The sequence below is a fragment of the Neophocaena asiaeorientalis genome, unplaced genomic scaffold (genome assembly GCF_003031525.2).
Source record: "Neophocaena asiaeorientalis asiaeorientalis breed wild unplaced genomic scaffold, Neophocaena_asiaeorientalis_V1.1 scaffold291, whole genome shotgun sequence".
Classification (NCBI taxonomy): Eukaryota; Metazoa; Chordata; class Mammalia; order Artiodactyla; family Phocoenidae; genus Neophocaena; species Neophocaena asiaeorientalis.
Window position 1 is genome coordinate 66168 of NW_020172735.1, and position 16699 is coordinate 82866.

Below are 16699 nucleotides of genomic sequence, written 5' to 3' on the forward strand. Positions count from 1 at the left end.
TTTAAAATTTTTGCCCAGTTGATAAACTAAAAACCTTATTTAAATTTCTCTTATCAGTAATACATCTGAAAGACTTTTTAAAAATGCTTATTGGTTATTTTTATTTCTAAAATAAAAGGCTCTTATTTTTAGTGAATAGCTCATCATATTCACTTGTAACTACTTCTTTTTCCAAGATTACCATTTGCCTTTTAAGTTTATGTTATTTTTACCCAGCAAAAATCTTTAACTTGTATATAGCCTTATTTCTTCTTTCCTTTTTCTTACGAAGTAATCCCGCTGCACAACATTTTATTGAATACATACCTATATTTTTTCTTGTAGAATTTATGATTTGAAGTTTTACACGCAAATATGTTAATTTATCTAAAATATATTTAGGCATATATATAGCCTTTTGTCATGTATTGCGTAACGCTTCATTATCTATCACAATTTGAAATGTCTTCTTAAATATGCATAGATTTATTTCTGGATCTTTTATTCCATTTGATTGCTGCCTATTCCTGCACTGCTGTATTATTACCACATATTATAACATAGGTTTATAGTATCTGTTTACAAATGGATACTTTTCTCCTTAGCCTATTCTGGTGTCATAGAATTTACCTAGTTATCCTTGTATGCTTTCTTTTTTTCCCGATGTGTTTTAGGGTTATTTTGTTAAGCTCATTTGAAAAAATCCTTTTGGGGTTTTGATTGAGATTAAACTGAGTTTATTGACTTATTTATGATCTAAAAGATGACAAAGAAACTCTCAAACAGGTATTTAAGGCCTTAGTTTTTAATAGTGTTTTCAGGTCTATTGAAGTTTCTACCTGTTCTTGAGTCACTTATGTCATTTTTATCTGCCTAGAAGTTTATTCACTTGAGATTTTCAAATTTAGAAGCCTAAAATTGTAGATATAATTATTCTGTAAATTGAAAAGATCACGTCTGTGGTTACACCTTTTTTTCTGGCCGCACCATGACGCATGCAGGGTCTTAGTTCCCCGATCAGGGACCAGGGATTGAACCCTCACCCACTGCAGTGGACGTGTGGAGTGTTAACCACTGGACCACCAGGGAAGTCCCAGTTACATCCTTTTACAAAGTTAAATATTTGTGAGGAATGAAGAAAAAAATCTGCCAGGGGTTTTAGTACTTTTTTTTTTTTTAAGAATGAGCTTTTGAGTTGTCATTTTTGTCTTTATGTTTTTAATTTATTATTTTTAAAAATCTTTAATATTTATCTCTACTAGTTGTCGAATAGTAAGTTTATTTTTATTTTTCAGTTCAGTGGAAAACACTTAAGGCTTTTTATCAGTACACCTTTTGGTACCTTCCTTAGATTTTACATATATTGGTCTCAGAATTTTTACTTTTTAAACTATTTATTTCTTTTCACCAGAGTTAATTCGTGAGGTTTTTGTTTTTAAATACAGGGCCTGTGTGTATGTGATTTATTATTGTTCTTGTGGATTTTTTCCTAGTATTTTTTTAACATCTTTATTGGTGTATAATTGCTTTACAATGGTGTGTTAGTTTCTGCTTTATAACAAAGTGAATCAGCTATACATATACGTATATCCCCATATCTCTTTCCTAGTATTCTAATGGAAATTCTCAAGCAGGCAGGGAAATTGAAACAGTTTCATAGTGACTACTCATATACCCACCATCTTGATTCTACCATTAATATTATGTTAGTTTTATCACATATCTGGTCGTAAATCCATTGTCTATTCGTCAGTCTATGTTGCATTTTGATCCATTTCCAAGTAAACTGTAGACATCTGTGTGTGTGTGTGTAAGAAAAGTGTTCTTAAATCATTTGAAATTGTTTCAGTTTTAAGTTTTCTGAATGTGCTTTTGAAATATTTTCTAACAACCACTGTCATATTAAACAAGAGTTTAAAAATGAAATATACTGTTTTCTATTCCAGTAGTATTACAGAACTCAATTTTTCTGTAAATAGCTAGCTTACAAAATTGACACTGATGACACTGAACTATTCCATTCTTGGAGGACGGGTATTCATTGTGTGTATGTTCATCTGTGTGCGTGTGCTTTTGAAGAGGAATGGTAGATAGTTTGGTTTTTGTTTTTGATTAAGCTGAAGAGCTATTGAACAAAACATACACTGTTTCTCTAATCTAGTAATTCTGCCATTTCCTTCAGTTGAAAATCCAGGAGTGAAATATTTCTTCTCAGTTCTACATCTCACTACCTTCCACTTCAACTATTCCCCTACCCTTCACTTATGTGAAAAATTCTGTGTTGGACTGTTCACTAAAAATAAGAGCCTTTGCTTGCAGTAAGAGAGCACGGTTAGACCCTAAGAATTTAAGTGGTTCATATAACAAATTCCAGAATGTTAAAGATGTACTATATGGAATAGGAATTTAAAATTTGTAAATTGGAGAGGTGGGAGCAAATAGAGTGCAATTAAATGAAAGGTAAATAAAGTGAAATTTAGAAATTTATTTGGGGAGGGTGGCTTAGGGACAAGAGAATTGGGCTATTCAGTGTCTAGTAATTATTGTTAGTGACATTCAGAACATAATTCATCAATGGAATCTGGCACCTTTTTTGCTAATGGTATTTAGCAAAATACCATTAGCAAGTTCGTAACCCTTGCTCCCCAAAGATACGAGGTTTGTATAAGATGGATATTTCATCAAAGAATGCTATCTTGACAACCATTTCTTTCATCTGATTTTCAGGTGTCTGGTTTTGTCACTAGGATTTCTAATCTCTGACTTGTTCTTCCCTTTCTCTTTTTCTTGGATACAATTTGTAGTTTTTCCCTCCAGCCTCAGCATTCTAAGTCAAGACATTGTGTATTTCCTGTGCCCTAGTACTTTCTAAATTTCTTTCTCTTCAGTCTTCACAATTACAGCCCATTTCCCTCATCCCTACTCTCCCATGTTGTCAACCCAGTCAATCCAAGCTGAAGGGGTCTTTCTTTCTGAGGAATTAGAAAATACGTGTTTTCGTGTACACGTTTCATCAGTGATTTATTTAAATAAAGGGAGGTTGCTAGAGAGAGTACCTGGGTGGTTGATACTGCCATTTATCAAGATAGACAAAGCAGGAGGGAGGCAGATTTTGTTCAGAAGATGGAATGATGGAATTTTTTTTTTCAGATTAATTTTGACAGGTGAGTGGGGACCTGGAACTGAAAATGATTTATAAGTAATTAAGGTCTGCATCTTATAAAAGAGGTTTTGACCTGAAACTTACTTAGATGCATGACTTAATGTAATAAACTGTATTTGAAGTCCAGTAGCTTCAAAGAAGTCTCAAAATGAACATGTATTGGGAAGTAACCTCCTAAAAACACGGATTTAAAGAGAAAGTAGAGACTTTCAAAGAGATTGAGGAGTGGCCACGGAAGTCAGAGAAACCAAAGTAATGTTTCTAGAAGGTAAGAATGGTCACAGATACTGAGAGTTGATGTAATAGGAATATTAATGATCATTGGGTTTAGCAATTATGAGGACATTTTTTATCATGATTCTGTAAGGCAGTTAAGAGGAAGAGAAAGGACAAAAATTCAGTAAACCTTCAGAAGATAGGGTAAATTCAAGAATGGTTGAAAGGTAAGGAAGTGGATTAGCCAAAGCAGACTAGTCATTAAAGCCTAGCACTAAACAGAAGGAAGGAAAGCTCTTTTAGGTGAATTATATACTGTCTGTACTTTATTTTCTTTTTCAAGGCTTTAAAATTTTTTTCATGCTTTCTAATCATTTTAAAGCACATTCTTAACAGTTCTTTTGTAAAACAAGTTTTCAAAATGTAAAAACTTACATTTAAAATAGAATAAGTTCTTAAAACATATGATAATATATTAATCCCTTTATTTGAAAGTTCATTAATTTTAAGGACATAGATTCTGAAAGGGTAAGCTATCCTTAGATTCTAATAGACACTTGTATTTTTATATTCCAACTTTGCTGTGTGTAAAAGGAGCTAGTCTTAAGAACTGGATTATAGTTTCTTAACAGGAAATAACATTTATTAAAACTAGTAAAGCTACTTTTTAAAATAAGTTGCTGTCTAAGGGTATCATGCTCAAAATCCAAAAGTTATCTTGGCCTTGGAAATCCAAATTTACTAATATGGGTACTGAGTTTTTTTATAAAATTGCTTTCTGATTAGGAGATTTGAGTCTTTCTCTGATACTGTATATATACCATATACTCTAAAAAGTAAGTTTACTATTTGACAAAATTCAAATATAACGATCAAGATCACTTCTTAAAATTGTATTAGAGTTTGAGTAAACCTTCTGTGTTGGATCCAAAATAACTGAAGGAAGCAAAAGCAAAATTTTATCAAATATATCAGTGTTAAAAATAAGGACAGAATAAGGGCTTATGTCCAGAGCAGGGAAGAATAATTATGAAATTTATGAATCTGAGTCTCTAGGCACTTACTGGAAATAAAAATTATTTACTGCTTTTCATATTTTGAATATTTTTATTTGATCATGTGAAAGTGTCTGATCTAAGTCTCCATGGGCTATGAATAAGAAATTAATGGATATCTATGAAATGCAGGATTATTATATCTTTTTTATGGTTTCTCGAACATGTAATGGAAGCAGTAAACTACTTCAAATAAAAAAATTTAATAGAAATCACAACTGGACTCTGACTAATTAATTTAATATATATTTTTCCTTTTGCTGGCATTTACCCCATAGGTTGGTCTTTAGTAGTGTGACACGATTTTATCTGTTTAATGCAGTCATAGGAAACTATTTGTCTGTCAAAAGTTGCAAAACTGCAGGGAAAAAAATGGGGGTCATGTGAAGGAGAGAACCAACTTCATTTTTTTCAGCTAATCACCTTTATAAGCCTAATTGTTTTACAAATTAAAACATATATTGTTTTATTAGTAAATACTGTCATCAGGTATCTGCTTCAGAAAAATACAGCTTAGTTATTTCTGTCTTAGATGACTTTGGAGATTGTTTCTTGCTCTTAGGATAAACACACACACACACACACACACACACACACACACACTCTTTGTCAACATGGTGTAAATAAAGGAATAATTTGTACAAGGGATTTGATCTCCGTTTTACTTTTGGCACTGTTACTATGTAGCTATATGACATTGGACAAGTCTTTAGTCTTACTGTCTCATTTTGTTCATTTGTAAAAATAAAAGGCTTACACTATGTAAAATTTAAGATTACCATGTACTTTTAAAGTAATATTCTGTCTGTGAAAGATTTAGAATATTCTTCAGTTGTCTGTTTATGTTCCATTGAGTCACAAATAAATAAGAGAACCAGAGGAATTGGAGGGTTTGTATGGTATGCAGTGGTGTATAGAAATGGAAAAAAAAAAAAATGAAGAGGGCTGATCAGAGGAAGAAAGAAAGGAAGGCTTGAGGAAATAAGCTTTCAGAAGGTAAACCTTTTTTTTTCTTTTTCCCCACATATCCTGATATTCATTTGGGCTCAAAGTATTATCTCCTAGTAATAATTGTTCCTAAAAATACCAATAATCTTTTAATCTATTTTGGCCACTTTTTATCCTCAAACTTGCAGAAGCTCTTCTCCAAATGAAATAAATGTCAATAGGGAATTATTCTTTAGCTATGCCTGGAGATACCCTCTCTTAAAAGAATTGCCTTCTCAGAAATATTCGCACTACAAATTATTTCCAGTAAAACCATTACATACCTCATAGTTTTCTGGTAATGATGAACCTAATTCTGTAAGCATCAATAGTTTAATGAATTATAAAGTATGAAAGAACAGACTTTCGGACATAGTAACAGTTGAAATGACTATTGAAAAATTTCAGCCAAAAGATAGGCTTGATTGCTTATGTAATTTACTAATTTGTATGAATTCTGTATACCTTTATGATTGAAAATATGAAGCTCATTATGCTTGTTTGATCAGACCAAAATTTCTCTTTCCAACATAAATTATTTTTCATCTTCCTGTTCTGTGTGTTTATATTCTAAAGGTATGAAGTTTTTAACTAAAGCCATCCTTAATGTAAATAATTTTGTGATTCCTGTTTGTATAAAGCTGAGCTAGCTAGAGTACCTACTAGCAGTATGTGAATATTTACATTTAAATTAATTAAAATTAAAAAAAATAAAAAATCTTCTCAAATGCATTTGCCATATTTCAAGCGCTCAGTAGTTCACATGTGGCCTGTGGCTTATGTACTGGACAGTGTAGATACAGAACCCTTCTATCATCAAAGTTCTATTGCACAGTACTGTACTATTTATGAGCATTGTAATTTAACATGAAGGTAAAAAGAAATAGTGTATAATTTAGGCTAGTAATTAACAACTTGTTATTAGACAATGAATAAGTGCTTCTGTGATGCATTCATAAAATATATACTTGTCTGAAACATACTCTGAGACTTCTTAGTTATTCTTTTGATTTCAGTTTTCATGTGTTGTCCTGATACTGTGGTGGAAATGATTTATACCCACCTCCCAAACAATTTATTTATAGTGAATTAGATGAGAAAAGGTAGTGATGATAATTAGAAAAAGTCTTTTTTTTTTTTAATTGAAGTATAGTTGATTTACAATGTTGTGTTAGTTTCTGGTGTATAGAAGAGTGATTCAGTTATACATATATATATTCTTTTTGATACTCTTTTATATTATGATTTATTACAGAATATTTAACATAGTTCCCTATGGCGTACAGTAGGTCTTGGTTGCTTATCTGTTTTATACATAATAGTTTGTATCTGCCAATCCCAAACTCCTAATTTATTCCTCCTCCACTCCTTTTCCCCTTTGGTAACCATACATTTCTTTTTTATGTTTGTGAGTCTGTTTCTGTTTTACAAATAAGTTCATTTGTATCATATTTTAGATTACAAATATAAGAGGTATCGTATGGTATTTGTCTTTTTTTCTGACTTACTTTACTTTCTGTGATAATCTCTAAGTCCGTCCATGTTGCTGCACATGGCATTATTTCATTCTTTTTTATGACTGAGTAATATTCCATTATGTATATATACCACATCTTATCCATTCATCTGTTGATGGACATTTAGGTTGTTTCTGTGTCTTGGCTATTGTAAACAGTGCCACTATGAACATTGGGCTTCATGTATCTTTTCGAATCAGAGTAGAAAAAGTTTTTAAATGGCACATAAGGCAGTTATATGCTGAAATTCATTACAGAAGAATGACAGAAACAAGAGACATTGTTCTCATAGAGTGAACTAAGAAAGGTGAATCAAAAACATTTGGGTTTCAGGCTCTTATAAACCCTTAACTCAAGCTGCTTTCTTCCACTGTCACTCCCTCCTGTAGGTTCTGTTTTCAATTCTTTGAGACAGCTTATTGCACCTTTTCCTGCTCCTAGTAATAGTTGACCTGACAAAGTTTTCAGATTCATAGTTGTGCATTGAGCTTAGAGATAGTTTACTGTTCTTTCAAATTCTAGGTTTCTGATCTATGCTGTACCCCAGTTTACTGAATTTGTGCCATTCCTCTAGATGGATCATTGATTTTTGGTCTCTGATTTTAATATAAATTGATTGATTCTTCTTTGTCTATGGACTTCTCAGGGAGAAAACCTTGGAACCTACTTGTAGCCCAGCAGCAAGCTAAGAGGTAGATTGAAAATAGATTGAATTTTGCATGACCTGTCAATGTTTATTGTGTAAAAAGATAGTGTCACAGAACATGTTACTAGGTAAAAATATGTTCTTTTCAGCCATATTCAAACTCTTTAGCCAAATCTTCATCTATAGGAATTGACATCACTAGCACCGTTTTAAGGCATACTTGAGGAAACTACAAAGGCGACAGTAATTGTGGAAGAACCCCTGAACTTGGTATCTGAAAGCCCAGGTTTGAATTCAGATAGCTCCTGTTTACTACTACTAGATTCGTGACCTTGGTTAAGTCATTTAACTTCAGCTTTCTTCAAGGGAAATATGTTTCTCCCATGCTTGTTTTGTTTCATTCATGCTTATATGAAAGTATAAGCACCTAGTACAGTTACTGGAACAAAGGAGGTACTTGATAAATATTTGAATCTGAGTCTTTATTTGTTAGTGTAAAACAACAAAATTATGTTTTAACAGAGTTGTACAGTTCTAGAAAAGAAAACAAGTCAGCCTTTACATTTTTCATAAACTGGCAGAGAAAACTTGGCAGAAACTTTTTTTTTCCTTTAAAAAGATGTTTATATGAACAAAAGGAAGATCAACTGATTTTTTATACAGGCATTTACATATAAATCATTTAATGTTTGCTTCTCAGTTTCTTTTTTTATGCTTTGAAGGGTGTTTTAAAAATACCTTGTCTTTGTGATGTTGTATAAGAAACTGAAAAAATTCTTTTTGTGTCTTTGAAATGCATATTCTTATTTCTCTGAAATAGTCCTTAAATAGGAAAATTTCATCCTTAATATTAACTTTTTTTTAACATCTTTATTGTAGTATAATTGCTTTACAGTGTTGTGTTAGTTTCTGCTGTATAACAAAGTGAATCAGCTATATGCATACGTATATTCCCATATCCCCTCCCTCGTGCGTCTCCCTCCCACTCTCCTTATCCCACCCCTCTAGGTGGTCACAAAGTACCGAACTCATCTCCCTGTGCTGTGCAGCTGCTTCCCACTAGCTATCTGTTTTACATTTGGTAGTGTATATATGTCAGTGCTACTCTCTCACTTCATCCCAGCTTACCCTTCCCCCTCCCAGTGTCCTCAAGTCCATTCTCTACGTCTCTATCTTTATTCTTGTCCTTTGGCAGAAACTTTTAATGCCTAGGCAATTTGTAGAAAAGTATATCATCAAATCTAAGTCTTCTTTTTAAAGTATATAGTAAACTCAGATATAGAATGTATGACTATTGATATTTGGAATATCATCTTCATTTTCCTTAATGAAAAAATTTTTTACTTTTTAATGCTGTTTTAGGCAAAAGTTGTAAATTAGGCTTTTTCTCCACATGTATTTAGTTTTTTCAAGATTTAATTAATAATGTATGTGGCAGATTATAAAGGTAAAATTTGGAGCAGTTGTTCCAAAATAATCAAGAGTATATGAAAGCAGAAGTTTTCCCAGTATAGAATTTGTTCACATGCTCATGAACAAGTATCTTGGTAGGTATCCAAAAAAAGCACAGCTGTGGATTTAATTTTAGGGATTAACTGTACTGTCTCAAATGGGGGTGGGGATTTTAAAAGGAATAAATTTTTCCCAAGAATGTATTTCATTATCTCTCCCATATCAAGTTAATTATACAGCAGAGTTGAATTTCTGAGTATGTTCTAAGTATATGTCACTTTCTCAGACATGTTTCCCGGACCACCCAGCCTAAACAGCATCACCTTAGAACTGTTACATCATGCTGTTCTTGTTTTTCATGTTCCAGTCTTCCCATTGTCACTGAAGTTGTCCTATTCATTTACTTAGCTTTTGTTTGTCTATTTTTGCTTCTATGAGATTATGAACTTTCTCTGTCTTATCACTCTTTCCCTGTTACTAGTGCATAGTACATACTTTATGAATGAAGAAAAAATAGATTAATTCATTGTGTAGTACTCTAAAATAAGAGTTCTCTGGTGTAACTGTTGTATAATGTTTGTCTACTTTCTAGAACTTACATAATTTTCATTGTTAAAAAGCTGTGTACATGTGTGTGTATGAAGTTCTTAGAACTGTCTGGCATATAGTAAATGGTCAATAAATGCTATCCATTATTATAAGTAAAAGATTATAGAAAATGATGTTTATTTGCCTTTATAGCATATGATCAATCATATCTGCACCTTATTTGATTCTGAGTCGTTAGCTGAAATGCATCCCTAATGTTTTTATCATTTTCAGAAATATAAGGTGTCAGAGGCAGAGCCTTTAGTGTTGAGGATATTCTCTATTAGGGATTTAGTAGGGGGAAAATGTGAAATAGTAGTCCTGAATTTATACATTTATTTAAAAATTAGTCACTTATCTTTTGGATACTCAGTATGATAGGATAAAAAGATGTGATATTTATAGCAGCTTTATTAATAACTGCCAAAACTTGGAAGCAAGTAAGATGTCCTTTCACAGGTGAATGGATAAATTGTCATACATCCAGAGAGTGGAATATTATTCAGTGTTAAAAAGAAATGAGCTATCAAGCTGTGAGAAGATACGGAGGAACCTTAAATGCATATTACTAAGTGAAAGAAAGCAATCTGGAAAGGCTACATACTGTATGATTCCAATTATATGATGTTGTAGAAAAGTATGGAGGCAGTAAAAAAAAAAAAATCAGTGGTTGCCAAGGGTTGGTGCAGGAAGGGATGAATAGGAGGAGCATAGAGGGTTTTTAGGGCAATGAAGATACTCTCAGATACCATAATGGTAGATACATGCCATCATAACCCATAGAATGTATAACAGAATTTTATGTCTAGTCTACATATCTAAGATTGTAGGCTTCTCGATTAAGTTATTCCAGTGTTAGAAATTGATGCTATGGGAAATGGAAGAGTCTTGAGTTGTGTTTTAGTTATATTGTTAATCGCTTTAAATGAAGCAAGAAAATGTATTCATTTCTCAATAACAGACGTTAATATTTGTAATTCTTTAGTGAGATTTCCTGGAGTTTTTACTTTTTGTGATGAAAGCCCTTACCTTCTCTCATGCCCAAAACACATGCACATGTATTTAGAGTTTTGATTTTTCAGAATTACGTATAAAACTCTCAGGGCCCTGAATCTAATTAGCTTGTTAAATCTAAACCTAAGCCATACCCATTTTAATTATATGTTCATGATTAATGGGTAAGCATACTCCATATGGTCTAATCTCTGAAACTATACTAGTAAGTTTTGGGGCCAATCTTTTAGTCTCTTAATTCCTCTTTAGATAAAATTCTTCCATACTCTGGATATATCAAATTCCTTTCTTTGAATTCATAGAACTCAGTATTCTTATTTAATTTGATCTTTAATTTGGAAGGGAGATACAATGCTATTTTACAATAGCATCTCACCTGTAGAATTCTGCTGCCTACATAAAGATCCAAAAATAAACTAAAGCTTGTGGAGTGACAAAATTTATCTTTCAAATGAAAACACATGTAGTTTATTCACAGGAGCTCTCATTCAGATTCTTGTTGTTCGTTTTGAGCCTAGTTGAAATATACTTATGTTATTTTTAAGGCCTTGCAGGAGGGAATGGGGCTTTAAAGTGAAAAATGAATACTGATGAGAAGCGAGAAGACAGAAAAACATGTACGATGTGAGTACGGGGTCTCAGAAAAGCAGAGCTATCAACAGATAGTATTAGGACAGATATAGCCCGTATACCTTATATATTCTGATGAAATCACCGTTACAGCATAGTTTAATAATTATTGATAATAGTGATGATCATGAGCTACTAGTAGAGTTAAATACAGTAGTTAATATTTTGAGTTGTAAAAGGTGGGTAAATGTGAAATATATTTTAATATATTTTCATTGAAAATGGTAAAACTAAAAACTGGTGTTGATACTTTAAGGCAGACTTTCTATAAAGGGCCAGAAAGTAAATATTTAAGGCTTTGTAAGCCGTATGATCTCTGTATGAACTACTCAACTCCACTGTTGTAATACAGAAGCTTTGTGTTTCATTAAAACTTTATTCACAAAGTAGGCAGAAGGCCAAAGTTAGCCAATTCCTGATTTAAGGAAAAATTCTCACTTCTGTGGAAAACTTGAATGTCCAAAATACCTTGTTCTAAGGTAGACAAAACCAAATACAAAACTAAACGAAATGAAGTTTTACTATGTCTCCAATTTAAGAACAGAGGAATCAAGGCAGAGAGAGGACTTGAGTGGCCTTTCTTTTTCAATAACACTTTTTAAAAAATCATGGTAAAGTATATATAACATAAAATTTACCATAAAACCATAAGGTGTACAGTTCAGTGACATCAAATTCACAGTGTGTAACTGACACCACTATTGCTAGAACTTTATCATCATCCCAAACAGAAATTCTGTGCCCATTAAACAACTTCTTATTCTCTCCCTTCAGCCCCTTATAACCTCTATTCTACTTTCTGACTGTATACATTTGCCTATTTTAGGTCCCTCTTATAAGTGGATCATACAGTATTTGCCCTTTTGCATCTGTCTTATTTCACTTAGCATAATATAATATGTTTTAAGATTCATCCATGTTGTAGCATGTATCAGAATTTCACTTCCTTTTATGACTGAATAATATTCCCTTATATGTACATATATTTTTTTATTCATCTGTTGATAGACACTTGGGTTGTTTCCACCTTTTGGCTACTGTGAATAATGCTGCAGTGAACATTGGTGTACAAGTATCTGCGTGAGTCCACATTTTTTCAGTTGTTTTGAGTATGTACCAAGGAGTGGAATTGCTGGATGATATGGAAATTCTCTGTGTAGCTTTTTGAGAAACCATAGCAGCTACACCTTTACACATCCCCACCAGCAATGTACAGGGTTCCAATTTCTCTACATTCTTACTGACACTTGTTATTTTCATTTTTTGATAATAGCCATCCTAATAGGTGTAAAGTGGTATCTCATTGTGATTCTGATTTGCATTTCCCTAATAATTAATATTCTGGATATGAATCGCTTATCAGATAAATAATTTGCAAATATTTTCTCCCATTCTTTTCACTCTCTACATAGTGTCCCTTGATGCACAAAAATGTTAAGTTCTGATAAAGTCCAATTTATCTTATTTTTCCTTCTAAGGGTTTTACATAGTTTTAGCTCTTATGCTTAAGTCTTTGATCCATTTGGAGTTAACTTTTGTATATGGTATTAGGTAAAAGTACAACTTTATTTTTTTGCATGTGGGTATCCAATTTTTTCAGCACTAAATGTTGAAAAGGCTATCTTTTTCCCATTTAATGTTCTTGGCACCCTTGTTGAAAACCAATAGACCATATATGTGAAGGTTTATTTCTGGGCTGTCTGTTCTGTTCCATTAGCATATAGATCTATCTTTATGCAGCACTATACTGTTGTAATTACTGCCACTTTGTAGGAAGTTTTGAAATAAGGAAATGTGAGTTCTTCAACATTGCTTTTCTTTTTCAGGATTATTTTGGCTATCCAGGGTCCCATGAGATTCCATATGACTTATAGAATGGATTTTTCTTTTTCTTCAAACAGTACTGTTGGGATTTTGATACGGATCACACTGACTTTGTAGATTGCTTTGGTAGTCTTATCACCTAACAATATTAGGTCTTCAAATCTGTGAGTACAGAATGTCCTTACATTTATTTAGGTCTCCTTTAAATTCTCTCAGCAGTGTTTTTTATTTTTCAGGGTATAAGTCTTGGGTCATCTTGGTTATATCTTCCTAAGTATTTTATTCTTTTTGATGCTGTTATAAATGAAATTTTCTTCTTAATTTCCTTTTCAGATTGTTCATTGCTAATAACTAGAAATGCAACTGATTTTTTACTTAATTTTATATCCTGCAATTTCTCTGAATTCATTCATTAGCTGTGGTAGTGTGGGTTTTGTGGTTGTTTTGGTAGACTTTTTAGAGTTCTCTACATATAAGATCATGTCATCTTTGAACAGAGGTGATTTTACTTCTTCCATTTAATTTTGATGCCTTTAATTTCTCTTTCTTACCTAATTACTCTGGCTAGGACTTCCAGTACTTTGTTAAATAGAAATGAAACCAGGTGTTCTTTTCCTGTTTCTAATTTTAGGGGCACAGGTTTTAGTCTCTTACCATTGAGTCTGAATTTAGCTGTGGGCTTTTCATATTTGGCCTTTATCATGTTCAAAGAGTTTCCTTCTCTTCCTACTTTACTGAGTGTTTTTATCATGAAAGGATTTTAAATATTGTCGAATACTTTTTATGCATCAGTCTGCATAATTAACTAATACAATTTCTGATCATTTTTTCCTTTCATTTTATGATTATACTCTATTACCTTGATTCATTTTTATATGTTGACCCATCTTTTCATTCCAGGAATAAATCCCATGAAGCCATGGTATATAATCCTTTTTAATATGCTGCTGAATTCAGTTTGCCAGTATTTTGTTGAAGATTGTTACATCAGTAATATCTTAGTGTGGTTATCTTTTCTTGTAGTTTCTATGTCTACCTTCGGTATCAGGTATTGCTGCCCTTATAGAATGAATTAGGATGTCTTCCCTCTTCGGTTTTTTGGAAGAGTTTGTGAAGAATTGGTGTTAATTCCTTTTTTTTTTAAATTGAGGTATAGTTGATTTACAGTATTGTATTAGCTTCAGGTGTACGACATAGTGATTCAAAATTTTTACAGATTATACTCCATTTATAGTTATTATAAAATATTCCTGATGCTGTACAATATATCCTTGAGGCTTATTTATATTATATATAATAGTTTGTACCACTTAATCCCCTACCCATATTCTGCCCCTCCCTCTTTCCTTTCCTCTCTCTCACTGGTGACCACTACTTTGTTCACTGTATCTGTGAATCTGTTTGTTCTTTATTATATTCACTAGTTTATTTTTTAGATTATACATATAAGTGATATCACACAGTATTTGTCTTGCACTGACTTATTTCACTTAGCCTAATATCCTCCAGGTCCATACATGTTGTTGAAAATGGCAAAATTTCATTCTTTTTTTATGGCTGAGTAGTATTTCATTCTACATAAATATATATTCACGTCTTCTTTATTCGTTCATCTTTTGATGGATGGACACATAGGTTGCTCCCATATTTTGAGTATTGTAAATAATGCTGCTATGAACATTGGGGTATATATTCAATATGTCTTTTTGAATTCGTGTTTTTGTTTTCTTCTGATACACACCCGGGAGTGGGGTTGCTGGATCCTTTGGTAGTTTTATTTTGAGTTTTTTGAGGAACCTCCATACTGTTTTACAAAGTAGCTGTACCAATTGATATTCCCACCAACAGTGTACAGGGGTTCTGTTTTCTCGACATCTTTGCCAACATTTGTTATTTGTGGTCTTTTTGATGGTAGCCATTTTGACAGGTATGAGGTGTTATCTCATTGTGGTTTCACTTTATATTTCTTTGTTGATTAGCAGAGTTCAGCATCTTTTCATGTTCCTGTTGATGTTGAGTTGCATGAGATCTTTGTATATTTACCCTTTATCAGATATATCATTTGGATATTAACCTTTTATCAGGTACATAGTTTGCACATATCTTCTTCCATTCAGTAGGATGCCTTTTCATTTTGTTGATAGTTTTCTTCACAATGCAACAATGTTTTAGTTTGATGTAGTCACACTTGTTTATTTTTTTGTTTGTTTCCCTTGCTTGAGGACATATATCCAAAAAAATATTGCTAAGACCAATGTCAAAGAGTGTACTACCTGTGTTTTCTTCTAGGAGTTTCATGGTTTCAGGTCTTACATTTAAGTCTTTAATCCATTTTGAGTTTATTTTTGTATATGATGTGAGACAGTAGTCCAGTTTAACTCCTTTTCATGTAGCTGTCCAGGTTTATCAACACCATTTATTGAAGAGGCTGTCTTTTCTCCACTGTACATTCTTTCCTGTTTTGTCATAGATTAATTGACCATATAAGCATGGGTTTATTTCTGGGCTCTCTTTTCTGTTCCATTGACCTATGTGTCTTTTTTTAGGCCAGTGCCATACTGTTTCGATTACTATAGCCTTATAGTATGGTTTGAAATGAGGGAGTGTGATAACTGCCAGCTTTGTTCTTCTGTCTCAATATTACTTTTGGCTATTCAGGGTCTTTTGCGTTTCCACACAAATTTTAGAATTATTTGTTCTAGTTATTTGCTTTTGGCATTATGGACATTTTAACAATATAAATTCTTAAAAATCCATGAACATGGTATATCTTTTCATTTGTATCATTTTCAGTTTCTTTCTTCAGTGTTTACAGTTTTCTGGTTACAGGTCTTTTACCTCCTTAGATTTATTCCTAGGTATTTTATTCTTTTTGATACAATGGGAAATCAGATTGTTTTCTTAATTTTTCTTTTTGATAGTTCATCATTAATATATAGAAATGCAGCAGATTTCTGTATATTAATTTTGTATCCTGCAAGTTTACCAGATTCATTAATGAGCTTTAGTAGTTTTCTGGTGACATCTTTAGGATTTTCTATGTGTAATATCACGTTGTCTGCAAACAGTGACAGTTTTACTTCTTCCTTTCTGACTTGGATTCCTCGTGTTTCTTTTTCTTCTCTGATGGTTGTGGCTAGGACTTCCAAAACTATGTTAAATAAAAGTGGTAAGAGTGGGAATCCTTGTGTTGTTCCTGATCTTAAAGGAAATGCTTTCTGCTTTTCACTGTTGAGTATGATGTTAGCTGTGGGCTTGTCATATATGACCTTTATCATGTTGAGGTATGTTCCCCCCCTTACACATTTTCTGGAGAGTTTTTATCATAAATGAATGTTGAATTTTGTCAAAAGCTTTTTTTGCATTTATTGAGATGATCATGTGTTTCTTTTGTTTTTTTGCGGTACGCGGGCCTCTCACTGTTGTGGCCTCTCCCATTGTGGAGCACAGGCTCCGGACGTGCAGGCTCAGCAGCCATGGCTCACAGGCCTGGCTGTTCTGCGGCATGTGGGATCTTCCTGGACCGGAGCACGAACCTGTGTCCCCTGGATCAGCAGGTGGACTCTCAACCACTGTGCCACCAGGGAAGCCCGATCATGTGGTTTTTATTCTTCAGTATGTTAGTGTG

At 32.8% G+C, this 16699-nt stretch overlaps 1 protein-coding gene across 11 annotated transcripts in view; it reads left to right on the plus strand.

The window, feature by feature from the left end:
• Positions 1 to 16699, plus strand: part of CEP170 (centrosomal protein 170) — a 147064-nt gene that overhangs the window by 10653 nt on the left and 119712 nt on the right. The gene's annotated exons all lie outside the window — the stretch shown is intronic.